We start from the raw sequence: 12548 nt of genomic DNA, 5'->3' as shown, positions 1-12548 counted from the left end.
CCTGATAACTTAAATTCATTTCTTGACGCGGTTGCTCTTTTTAACGACACCGTCTTGGAAGAATTTGATGCAGCAACCCCAGCTGAAAAAGCAACAGCAACAGAAATAACATTAAAATTTATTAAAACTAGGCTAACGGGAAATGCTCGCCAATCTATATCGGGAGCACAAACCCTGAATGAAATTTTGGATAAACTCAAGGAGCAATGTACCTCCAAAATAAATTCAGATAACATTAAAGCTAAGCTTGGAACTTTTAAGCAAAAAGGGTCTTTGGACGATTTTTGCGATCAAGTAGAGAATTTAACTCTGCGCCTCGCAGCTGCATATATCAACGAAGACATCCCAGCCAATAAAGCAAAACAAATGGCTACGAGGCAAGGTGTTGAAACACTTATTAACGGTCTAAATAATAATGATACAAAAATTATACTTAGAGCCGGAAAGTTCGAAAATATAAACGACGCAACACAAAAGGTTCAGGAATGTGATCAAACTAAAACCACACAAGCTCAAGTTTTAGTAGCTAGAGGCAACCACCCACAGCGTAGCCGTGGTCGTGGACGTGGTAGATTCAACAGTGGGAGAGCATACAATAATTCTAACTACAGACGGTACAATGATTGGCGAAATAATCAACAATCACAAAACTCAAATTATCAACACCAACAACAATACAGATTTTATCATCAAAGAGGCCAAGGAAATCGAGGAAGGGGAAGGTATGGACCTTCTATGTATAATCCTCAACAACAACAAGCGACATATTTCGCACAATCACAACCTCAACCGGGGATGCAACAGCACATACAACCAGTACAACAATGTCAAAATGCTAATGTACAACAACAAAATATAAATTCACAACAGCCAATTAACCCTAATTTTTTAGAATCCCAATTTGGACCGCGTACACAATAAACGCGTCCATCTCTAACTATGTATGTTTAGATATAGACTTATCGGATTCAAAATGTACTTTTATAATAGATACTGGATCTGATATTTCTATTGTAAAGGCAAATAAAGTTAAAGCGACGCAAATTTATTATCCAGACGAAAAATGTATTATATCTGGAATTGGTCAAGATGGCATTAATTCCTTAGGTAGTACATTCACAAAAATAAAATTTGAAACCACTCAAATCGAACATAAATTTCACATAGTCAATAATGAGTTCCCAATACCGACAGATGGAATCATAGGTAGGGACTTCTTAACAAAATATAAATGCAACATAAATTATGAACCATGGATACTTTCGTTAACAATAAATCAAAACGAAATATCAATACCCATAGAGGATAATTTCAGAAACTCAATATTCCTACCTCCAAGACATGAAGTAGTTCGATACATACCAATGCAAGATTTGAAAGAAGATATGGTTGTTTGTTCTCAGGAAATTCAATCTGGAGTTTTTTGTGGAAATACCATCATATCTTCTAAACAACCAATATTTAAATTTATTAACACCACTAAACAGTCAGTGTTATTAACATATTCAAATTTTAGGCCCAAAATGGAACCATTAAAATTTTTTGATATGGTCTCATTTAATGGTTATTCTGAAAGTAAAGCAAAAAGAAATAAAGAGATACTAAATCAGATTAATATTCAACAAATGACTCCCTCTGCTAAGAGGGGCTTGGAAAAATTAATTACTAAATACGAAGATATTTTTAGCATGGATGATGATATTTTAACAATTAATAATTTTTACACACAGAACATTAGTTTAACTGACAATGTTCCTGTGTATATTCCAAATTACAAAACAACTCACGCCCAGAGCGAAGAAATTGAAAGACAAATTCAGAAGATGTTAAATGAAGAGATAATTGAACCTTCAATTTCATCTTATAATTCATCGATTCTTCTAGTTCCAAAAAAATCGGAGAATCAAGATAAAAAGTGGCGACTAGTTGTTGATTTTCGCCAACTTAATAAGAAGATTATGCCTGATAAATTTCCTTTACCAAGAATTGAAAGTATATTAGACCAACTTGGTAGAGCGAAATACTTCAGCACATTAGATTTGATGTCAGGTTTTCATCAAATACCATTAGATGAAAATTCTAGAAAATACACAGCTTTTTCAACCAACACGGGTCACTATCAATTCAAAAGATTACCGTTTGGATTAAATATCAGTCCAAATAGTTTTCAGAGAATGATGGCGATTTCGATGGCTGGTTTAACACCAGAACGTGCATTTATTTATATAGATGATATTGTAGTCATCGGATGTTCTTTGAAGCATCACTTGGAAAACTTGGAAACTGTTTTCGAACGTTTAAGACATTATAATCTTAAACTAAATTTATCAAAATGTAAATTTCTTAGGACTGAGGTAACTTATCTCGGTCATAAAATAACTGACAAAGGAATATTACCAGATGAGTCTAAATTTCAAGCTATCAAAAACTATCCTATACCGAAAAACTCAGACGACGTACGAAGATTTGTAGCTTTCTGCAATTATTATCGTAGGTTTGTCGAAAATTTTGCTAAGATAGCTTATCCATTAAACCAATTAATGAAGAAAAACGTAATTTTTAAATGGACAGAAGAATGCCAGTACGCATTTGATTTTTTAAGACATCAGTTGATGTCACCAATATTACTTCAATACCCAGACTTTACAAAGCAGTTTATACTGACGACAGATGCTTCCGATATTGGATGTGGAGCAGTTTTGTCGCAGGTTACAAATAGTGGAGACCAACCGGTAGCATTTGCGAGTAAAACTTTTACTCCAGCTGAAAAAAATAAACCAACTATACTAAAAGAACTAACAGCCATACATTGGGCGATCAATTATTTTGAATCGTATTTGTATGGTAGACGTTTTACTATAAGAACAGATCACAGACCATTAGTCTATTTGTTTAATATAAAAAATCCAACATCAAAACTGACAAGAATGCGTGTCGATCTTGAAGGTTTTGATTTCGATATTGTCTATATTAAAGGTAAGGATAATGTGGCTGCAGACGCATTATCGCGTATCGTTACTACATCTGAAGAATTGAAAAAATCTAGTATATTATTTGTAAATACTAGGTCTATGACTAGAAAAATAAAGCAAGCAACAGAAAAGAAAAAAGAAAATAAAATTGAAAAAAGAGAGATTGATCACCTCTCAGTATACGAAACAGAGAGTCCTACGGAAACAAGAAAAATGATAAAACTGTCGACAGCCGTAGTAGACAACAAGTTCAAATTCATGATGATGAAGAATAATAACAAAACACTAGTTGCACAAGTGCATCAAGATGTTAGAAATGGAAGTCATGCTTTAGAGAATGCTCTTCCAGAAATTGAAAAATACGCAAAAATTAATAATACAAAGAAACTAGCGCTGTCTGCAGACGATTTAATATTTAAAATGGTACCAATGAACTATTTTAAAATAATTGCAAACAAATTACTCAATTTTTTGCAAATTATTATATATAAGGAACCCAAATTTATAGATAACATAAATGAAATACAGATGATTTTACACAATCATCATAATACCCCAACAGGAGGACATGTAGGACAACATCGTTTGTACTTACGTGTTCGGGAAAAATATAAATGGCGTGATATGAAAGGATCTATTGCCCAATTCGTCAAGGCCTGCGAATTGTGCAGAAGAAACAAAATTATCAAACACACAAAAGAACCAATAATGATAACTACAACCCCATCAAAACCTTTCGAAGTTATTTCCATAGACACTGTAGGACCATTACCTATTACTATTAACAACAATCGTTACTGCATTACAGTTCAGTGCGATTTAACAAAATACATAGTAATTATACCAACATCAAACAAAGAAGCTAAAACTATTGCGAAAGCTTTAGTTGAAAACTTTATTCTTATTTATGGAAACTTCCTAGAAATGCGATCTGATCAAGGAACCGAATATAAAAATGAAGTACTTGACCAGATATGTAATCTATTACAGATCAGACAAAATTTCTCAACACCTTATCATCCTGAAACAATTGGATCATTAGAGAGAAATCACAGGTGTCTAAATGAATACCTGCGATCATTCACTAACGAGCACCAATCAGATTGGGATGATTGGATTAAATACTATGAATTCACATACAATACAACCCCGCATACAGATCATAATTTTACACCTTTTGAACTCGTATTCGGAAGAAAAGCAAATTTACCACAAGACAGCATTGAATTAAAAAATGAACCAATATACAATTTTGACACCTTCAAGAATGAACTACAGTACAAATTACAGAAATCTCATGAAATAGCCAAATTTAAATTAATAGAGCACAAACGTCAAAGGCAAGATCAACTCAATTCTAAAGGTATAAACAGTATAAGTATCAAAATTAATGATATAGTCTATTTAAAAAATGAAAATAGAAGGAAGTTGGATTCATACTATGTTGGACCATATAAAATAATATCTATAAACGAACCAAATTGTGAAATCGAACACTTACAAACAGGAAAATCAGTTGTAATACACAAGAATAGGATTATCAAAGGCTAAACGCAGAAAAAAAAATAATCTTAAGTAGAGTTCCACCGAGCCTAACCTCTCACAAAAAATAATAAACTCAAAAAATAAGTAAAACGAAGAGGTAGGTGAAAGTTCCCAGCTAATGCTGAGGAGTGCGAAATTCGGTTAGAACTACCAATAAATAAGTAAAAAAAAATTATAAACACTAAATCCCAAATAAACGTACAATGTAAGGGACAACTGGAGAGAGACAATAATTTTAAATAACTTCATTTCATTACATTATTCTCCAAAAGGGGGAAGGTGTAGCATCCCTAATTACCAATTAATCAAAATATAAACATAAGCATCTTATAGCCAATGATCGTAACGGCACATACAGTAGCCACTCGTGACTAGATCGACAGCGCATTATTTTCATCTTCCTTATCTCCCCGCGCACGCAGTTGAGCAGAATCGAACGGCATCGATCAAAACAAATTATCGATGCTGCTGAATGAACTCTTTTGTCACTCCAGTCGTTTCGCTCCTCCAAAGGGATTTACTATAAACTCATTTTTGATGACCATACAATTTGTAAAACTGAAGAAGACTATATAAACTGAAGGAATCAATAAAACAATTAGTTCTGGTTTTAGAGCTCGACCCTGCTGGATCTCTCCAGTCAGAACCACCGACTACTCTAACGATACAAGAATATCTTTTCCTTGGCCCAACTGGTTCGCTTCCAGTTGGCTACCATATCACATCCTTATGTTGTGCGCGCCGTGCGATTCCCATTGATGGGACCTGTCGAATCCGGTGGACCGTTATCAGTCCAATATAAAATCTAGTGCGCGAAGATTAACAGGCAATTTATAGTAAAGAATAAAGACTTTTATAGATTCAAATAAAAATGTGTGTTATATACATGGTTTTTCACTATGAGTGTACGGATTCACCGCAATTTAATCAAATATTGGACTTTTTGCAAATTTTAAAAAAGCATTTTTACAAATCTTAACTAAACCAAAGTCGAAACCATGTCTTTCATGTTCTGACATAATGATTTAAATAACGATTTTTATTTAAAGTTCCGTTTTGTCAATCCTGGAAAAGAAATATTTCAATTTTATCTTGAAATAATAAATTTATTTATTTATTATTACAAAACAGGTTTTTGCAATCGTACATTTATCTGATAAGATCTGACAACATCCAAGAAATAGGAAAACGGTTACCATGCATTTCAAATACCTATCATATCAAACTTAAAAATATGTTGTGTTCTGAAGCAAGTTGAAAACTATTTCACTCTATATAATATACAACGGCGAATTTGCAGCTATTCCGTGCACCCATGTTGGAATATCCGCATCCGATGTGGTCTATCAGATAGGCTGGCGCGAGTCTGGTCTAGGTATGCCAGGTGTACTGGGATCGATTCCTTGTATCGGCAAGAAAATTCTTGGGTTCAAACCCCATAAGTTGCCGACAGGTAAGATGTGTTTCCTCTTAAAATAAGAATGTTCAATCAGTTGCCAGCTGGCCAGGTATATACACGGGTGCCGGAATACCTGTAAGTGAACTTCCATTGGAAATTTGTCGAGCCTAATAATCTAAAAATGCATGTGAATACATACTTGGGCAGAAACTGCGGTGAATCCGTGCACCCATGGTGGATAACCAACATATAAGAATATATCGTGCACCCATGTCGAAATATCATTTAAATTATTCAGTTTCATAGCTGATGTCTTCAAATTTGAATAAATAAGCACTCAATTCATAATAATTTTACTCATTCTAGTTTAGTATAAAACATATTTATCACCTAAAACTACTCGATTACTCGAATGGACATGTGTTAAATCTAACATAACTTTTACAAATCTTGATGAAATTTCGCCAAATTTTGACAGAATGTTCGATTATATTTGAGCAACAAAACAGACCAAAAAAATTGGGAGTCAAGTGCTTGAAGCGCCACACAGTGGCCAATCCGAGAACTTTTTCTTCAAATCTTCACGACTTCGCATCGAAAATCAATAATTTCATAACGAATGACACACTTCTGCCCACCATAAATCAACTAGGACTCATTGTCTTGAATGTAGCTTGCAAATGAAACCAAAAGCAAGCGAAAAAAAATTATCTTGTTTGAGTTATAGGGTTGTGAATTTTACCAGTCATTTTGACTGGTCACGGTCCGAGTGTCCATGGCGAAATTTTTCTCGCTTACTAAAAGAGCTAGTGAAATAAAAAATACACAGTTTTGTAGAGATTCAAAATTCATGAAAAGTCGTATTTTTTGCGAATTTTTAAAGCGAAGTATGCAAAAGATGTTAAACAAACAAAGTGTCCAACCAGTCATTTTGACTGGTACGGTCTTTCTAGTGTTAAGAATATGAAAAAAAACTGAGAAACTGTTACCGAATGACATGTAAAGACTTTGATGGAAGGCATCAAGCGAAAATGCGTTCAATTTCACACGCAAGGCTCCATCAATTAACTTTTCTTTTGATTTTTGAAGTAAATATATGTATAGGACTACACTAAATTCTGGTTTGATTGGAAATATCATAAGAAAATTGGCATGACATTTTTGGTGTTGCAATAATTTCGTGTTCGCACAATACATAAAGGGCATCCCAGATTTCCAAGATTTATTCGAATATAAATGGGTTTTCAAAATAAAGTGGACTGGTCAAGTAAAGCAAACTATGATCTGGCTCAAACAGAAAACTCAAATTGGTCTAAATTTTCTTTAGCTTTACCTTAATTGTTTTTTGGTAGTTTTAAAATCGCTTTGTAGGTTGTTGACAAGTTTCAATAAAAAAAAAATGAAAATTTGAGGCATTTGGTGTTGGTCACTTTGTTTTAGACTTTTTTTCGATATAATACGGGATTCTGCTTGATCTGTTCGGATTTTGTGTAAAAAAAATCAAACCAAAATGCCTATATTTTGCTGGATTTACTATGATTTGAAAATAGTTGTACTGACTTGCCCAGCCAATAAAATGTGGGTAAAATTTTGCAATTCTTATTCTAGAGGGTCCCTCAACTAATATTGAAAATATTTATAAGATATATTATTTCAATAGGGCTTCACTGTTATATTTTGCGTTTTAATTCCAATTTTCTCATTTCCGTTGAGGCCCTCAGGATCAGAGGGGTGCAAGTGCGAAAATTATCAATTTTGAGTTAAGTATACCTAACGATTCTTCATGTTTCAATGTACATCTGGGGCAAAACACGGATTTTTTATAATTTTTTCGAACACTTTTTTGATTGAATTAAAACTGCTCAAAGTCGAAAAATATATGAAAAATCGAGCACCTTCACAACTTTGAAGCGCGAAACTATCATTTAGGCACTTGCACCCCTCTGATCCCAAGCGCCTCAATTCTTTTTTGGCTTGATTTCTAGAGCTTAAAGCAGTATGATTAAAGTAATGTTATATTTTTTTCTTCCTCAAGGAGCCCCCTTGAGCCAGGGGGCCTCGGCAATTACTCCCGTTGTTCCCCACCCCCTTAATCCGGGCTTGGATTTGGGCTACGGTATTTTCCAAGAATGAAAATCCCAGGATCGATTTATTGGACTATTCGCGATTGTACGTCGTTTATTTGCTTTGATATGCACCATAGTTGTTCATAGAGGCAAAACTTTTTTTGGAAATTTTGATTTTTTAGTTTTTATTAAAATACTTTTAAGAATGAAATAAAAAAGGGGAAATAAGGGCATAACGAGCACTCCACTTTTCCACGAAAATACGAATTTCCTCAAGTAAATTTTAACGAGGAACAGTTTTGTAGTTTCTATAATATTAATTTTTCAACAAAAAAGAAATCTCCTTAACATCTTTAAAGGAATATTAAAAAAACCAATTAGGTTTTCAAGTGACGAAAAATAATAATTTTCGAGCACCGGCAAATAAGTTCATCATCATCATCATCTTGATGTATAAGATACGCACTGCAACATGATGCACACATTATTCCTCAATATTCATCATCATTAAATTTTTGATTTTTCACTATAATCAATTTTAAAACGCTTTTTTACTTTAACTTGTTGACTCGGGCGCCATTGATCGGGGCACGATGAGCATTTTCTGCCGTAGAATCTAGCAGCGAATTAAACTCGATGAAGTCAACTGAGCCACAGCTTGCCACAGCTTTCATCTGACGATTGATTAGGTGTTAGGAGAGGTAATCAAAAGACTCGAGTTAGATTCCTGGTCGGATAGTAGCATCATCCGCAAAACTAAGCACCAGAAACTTTATGTATGAGTGTATGTAAATTGTTTGTTTTCTACAAACAGACATACATTATTCTGTTATTGCTTTGTTTGATAGATCTACGACTTATCGTTTAGTACGATATGTATCGATCATGAATAATAAATGAAAAAAAAAATCACCACGACCGGAAATCGAACTCGAGTCTACTGATTACGTAATATTACATCTCCGGCACCTAACCAATAGGCCAAATCGTCAGATGAAACAAGTCAAGCTGTAGCTCTATAAGTCAGTTGACTTCATCAAATTGAATTCGCTGCTACATTCTACGGCAGAAAATGCTCATCGTGCCCCGATTAATGGTGCTTAAACTACCCCAGGTTGCAAAAACTTTTAAAAATGCATTTTCAAACGTTTTTATCTACTTTTTCATGTTTGACTGAAGAAATAGACTTTTTTAGTGTCTGAACATGAAACAATGAAGTAACTCACAATTTATAGCTGTTTTTTTATGGTTAAATAAGCGTCCTTCTTAATGTGGTCATTATACCCTTATCTCCCCTACTGATCAAATTTATCTTCTCGTTTCTTGATTCGATTTGATTAAACAAGAGACTTTATAACTGTTACAGTGCTTATTTATGTAACGTGACAAAAATATTTCTTCTTTATATATTTTACCATTTATTGTGACAATCGTTTCTGATAAGCAGTTTCCACGAATTGCCAGCTATTTTGAAAACTGGATATAAAATTTTTCAACTTTTTCTTCATGTTCTTCTCCGGAATATTCAGGCGAGACTTGTCAACGAAAAATTTCTGGTTGCAAATCTGCCAAGTGCCAACTAAAAAAGTCGTTTTGCAGTCCATTTCGTTTTTTTTATTCTTTTCAGAATTCTACCCTGCTCGCAGTCCAACAATTTAGCTTACGATTTGACCACCATGTTTTGTTCATTTTACCGGTGGACAACTGTTTGTTTTTTTTTTTTAATATTTTGTCCACGTCCACAATCGAAATGTTCGATACGCTTGATTAAACCTTTCACATTCTTTTCTTCCATGGAATCAATCAGCCTCACTATTATTAAAATTTAAGCTCACCAATAGATTTCCTAGGACTCGCAAATCAATAACATATACTTTAGTCGAATAATTGATTGACAGCTCACATTTTCAAAGGTGGTGGGAAGTATTAGTGAAACATGAGATATCAACGAAAGAAAGAACATAAGCCGTTTGTTAAATTTATGATTTCCAGCTCTTTTGGGGGGTTGCAAACAAAAAAGTTCAAACTCAAAAATGAATATTTAGTTATTAAGCAACTTTACTTAATTGTTTACTACTCTACTAAGTAATATCCAGAATCTGTGTACAGGTTGAATGTAGCTGCTGAATTAATCCGAAAAATGTTGATTTATAAAAGTTCAAAAACAGTTGCTATTGGAAATTCCAAAAAATTGTTTTTTTTTTTCATTTTAAGAACCCAATGATAACTTTTGGGCTCGAACTCACGAACATTCGCTCAAGAGCCACTGACTTGCCAACTGAGCTATATCACAAACCCGCAAAAATTTTCAATAAACGCAAATTTCAATATTTTGAAGAACCTCATATGAACCGTGTAGTGGATCCAGTACCTATCCTGAGTTCTTCCATTCTTTTCCTGGGAGTTTCATCCTTTCGGATGATTCATCCCTATGAGTTCTTCCTTGAATGGTTCCAATGTTTTTATCACAATAACATAACTTACGTTCCTGAAGGTGGGTTGGTGCCCCCAAAAATTTTCTGCCAGCACTGCTATCACCCCGTCAATACCACGAAACAATTTGACGTAAGAAGGCCTCCGAAGAAGGAAGAAGAAACATGTGTGCATGTACCCCGACAATATCTTGGTTGGTTAGTTCGATTACGAACCACTTCCTGTCGTTACATTTTTTTTTTCTCTTTCTTACTTCACTTCACTTCACTCTCAAAGAGGTTTAAAGCAGCAGGACCAGAAAAAAAAATCCTGATCATCATCTTTCTACTGGTTCTGGTTCTCTGGCTTGGCCAGCAACGTGGGTGTTTCCTCCAGACACTAAATTTTCATACACACATTACACCCGCACCATCATAACTGGCGATGCACAAAAAAGAACGCTCTCCGTCCTCAGCGCAGTGTACCTAGTAGCATCTTTCGTAGTCGTCGTCGGTACCAAATTCATTAGCATCATTCTGACGAAAATACACTTTTTATTTAATCGTCGCGGTGTGTTGGTGGTGGACCACAAGCAGTAGCACACGTTATATTATCCGGACGAACAACATCCATCGGTCCAATTGTTAAGCACACATAACATTAGCAAGCTCCATTCCCTCGCATCCATGCACCACGACGATGATGACGATACGCGATATCAATGTGCTCTGGCTGCTCATTCCCCATTTTCTTCTTCTGTTTCTTCTTAGTCCCTGGATACCATTCACTGGATGGGCTGGATATGGTGGCCACTTAAAATATGGTTAACAATACACGGTGTGTTCGTAGAAGATGATAAAAATTAAAAAAAATTCAGTAACACTATTTTTTCAGAAATTGGATTCGTTATTCAACGAGAGAAATCTCGGAACTTTTCTTCCAGACAGACCCCGCTTTTTATATATGATTTCAATTCAGAATCAAATGTAACACAAATAACCAAAGGATGTGACCTCAAAGCTTAAAGAGTAACATCCAAAGCTCACATTTGGCTACACTTGTTTGGTACACTTGCTTGTTTTGTTGTCTTTATTTCAATTAAAAAATCGACACTTTGAGCGCTTTGGAGCGCCCCTACATCAAGTTCGATTTAGCTGAAATTTTGCACATGTCGTTTTGCTAAATTCGACATGACCCATTTGGCTGCCACTCTAATATATACTAATACTAAGATGGCATTATCCCTGCTCGGGATAATGTCTCTCCGAACCACAGGAAAATAATTAAGATTAAACAAAGTTCGAATGGAAACCCTCCCGAATGTCGGGACTCCCCATTATTCTGAAATTCGGGATGAAATTTCAACGAATGCACAGATGCTCGAACGATCGTCGTGTATCACGGTGGATCGTCGGAGCTGGCAACCGTTTTCTCTCGCGCTTTTCATAGTTCATCTCTTTTCTACTTGTGCGCAATAAAGTGTAGTTTCCGTATGTTCGATGTTATCAATCTTTCATCGGCGAATTCAGCAACGAAAGTGCAGTAGGTTACTTAAATTATCGGTATCGAATTACTCATAAGTTCGCTTCTGTAGAAAAGATGCATACAACCTTGTGCGGCCAAAGTTCAGTCAAACAGCAGAAGGTGCTGAAGCCATGAGGAAGGAGCAGTTTTGTCTCGCCTGATGCGTAGGCGAAGTTCAATCTCGCAGATAACGGGACATCGAATTATCTTTCGCAGCATTCGATACTTCAATACATTACCAGGTTCCTTGGCCAACGGGCCGATGAAAAGGTAGAAAAAGGTAAATTTTTCAAAATATTTCACAATTCGTCTATGGATATATTTTTTTATTGTTTTGTTTTCAGGCAAGAAACAAGCTCAAACTAGCACCTGGACCCACTATTCTCTCATTTAATTTCGAATTAGAAATGAATATTCTAATGATCAAAAAAAGTTTCTGTATAGTAATTACCCTAATTCCAAATAAATCTTGTGAGGAAGCAGTCTCTAGCCTACACGCAAATTTCAAAACTTCCTGCAAGCCAGAACAGGATACTGTTTCGAATCTACAGATAATTTTGACAGTCATTTTCCTGTGATTATTTTCTGTCCTGAAATCGTCCTGTAATTTTCAGCAGAAAAATTAAGTGA

At 34.9% G+C, this 12548-nt stretch overlaps 1 protein-coding gene across 3 annotated transcripts in view; it reads right to left on the bottom strand.

The window, feature by feature from the left end:
- Window positions 1-12548, bottom strand: part of LOC129748120 (guanine nucleotide-binding protein G(s) subunit alpha) — a 123811-nt gene that overhangs the window by 85856 nt on the left and 25407 nt on the right. The window contains exon 2 of one of the 3 annotated variants that reach the window (XM_055742614.1): window positions 10467-11206. The exons of the other annotated variants lie outside the window; for them this stretch is intronic. The gene's annotated coding sequence lies outside the window, so the exon portion shown is untranslated. The remainder of the gene's footprint in view (window positions 1-10466; window positions 11207-12548) is intronic. 3 annotated transcript variants of the gene reach the window in all.

Source organism: Uranotaenia lowii, chromosome 2, assembly GCF_029784155.1.
Source record: "Uranotaenia lowii strain MFRU-FL chromosome 2, ASM2978415v1, whole genome shotgun sequence".
In the NCBI taxonomy this organism is placed as follows: domain Eukaryota; kingdom Metazoa; phylum Arthropoda; class Insecta; order Diptera; family Culicidae; genus Uranotaenia; species Uranotaenia lowii.
Note: the sequence above shows the minus strand (reverse complement) of the source record. Positions and strands in the feature narration are given on the sequence as shown.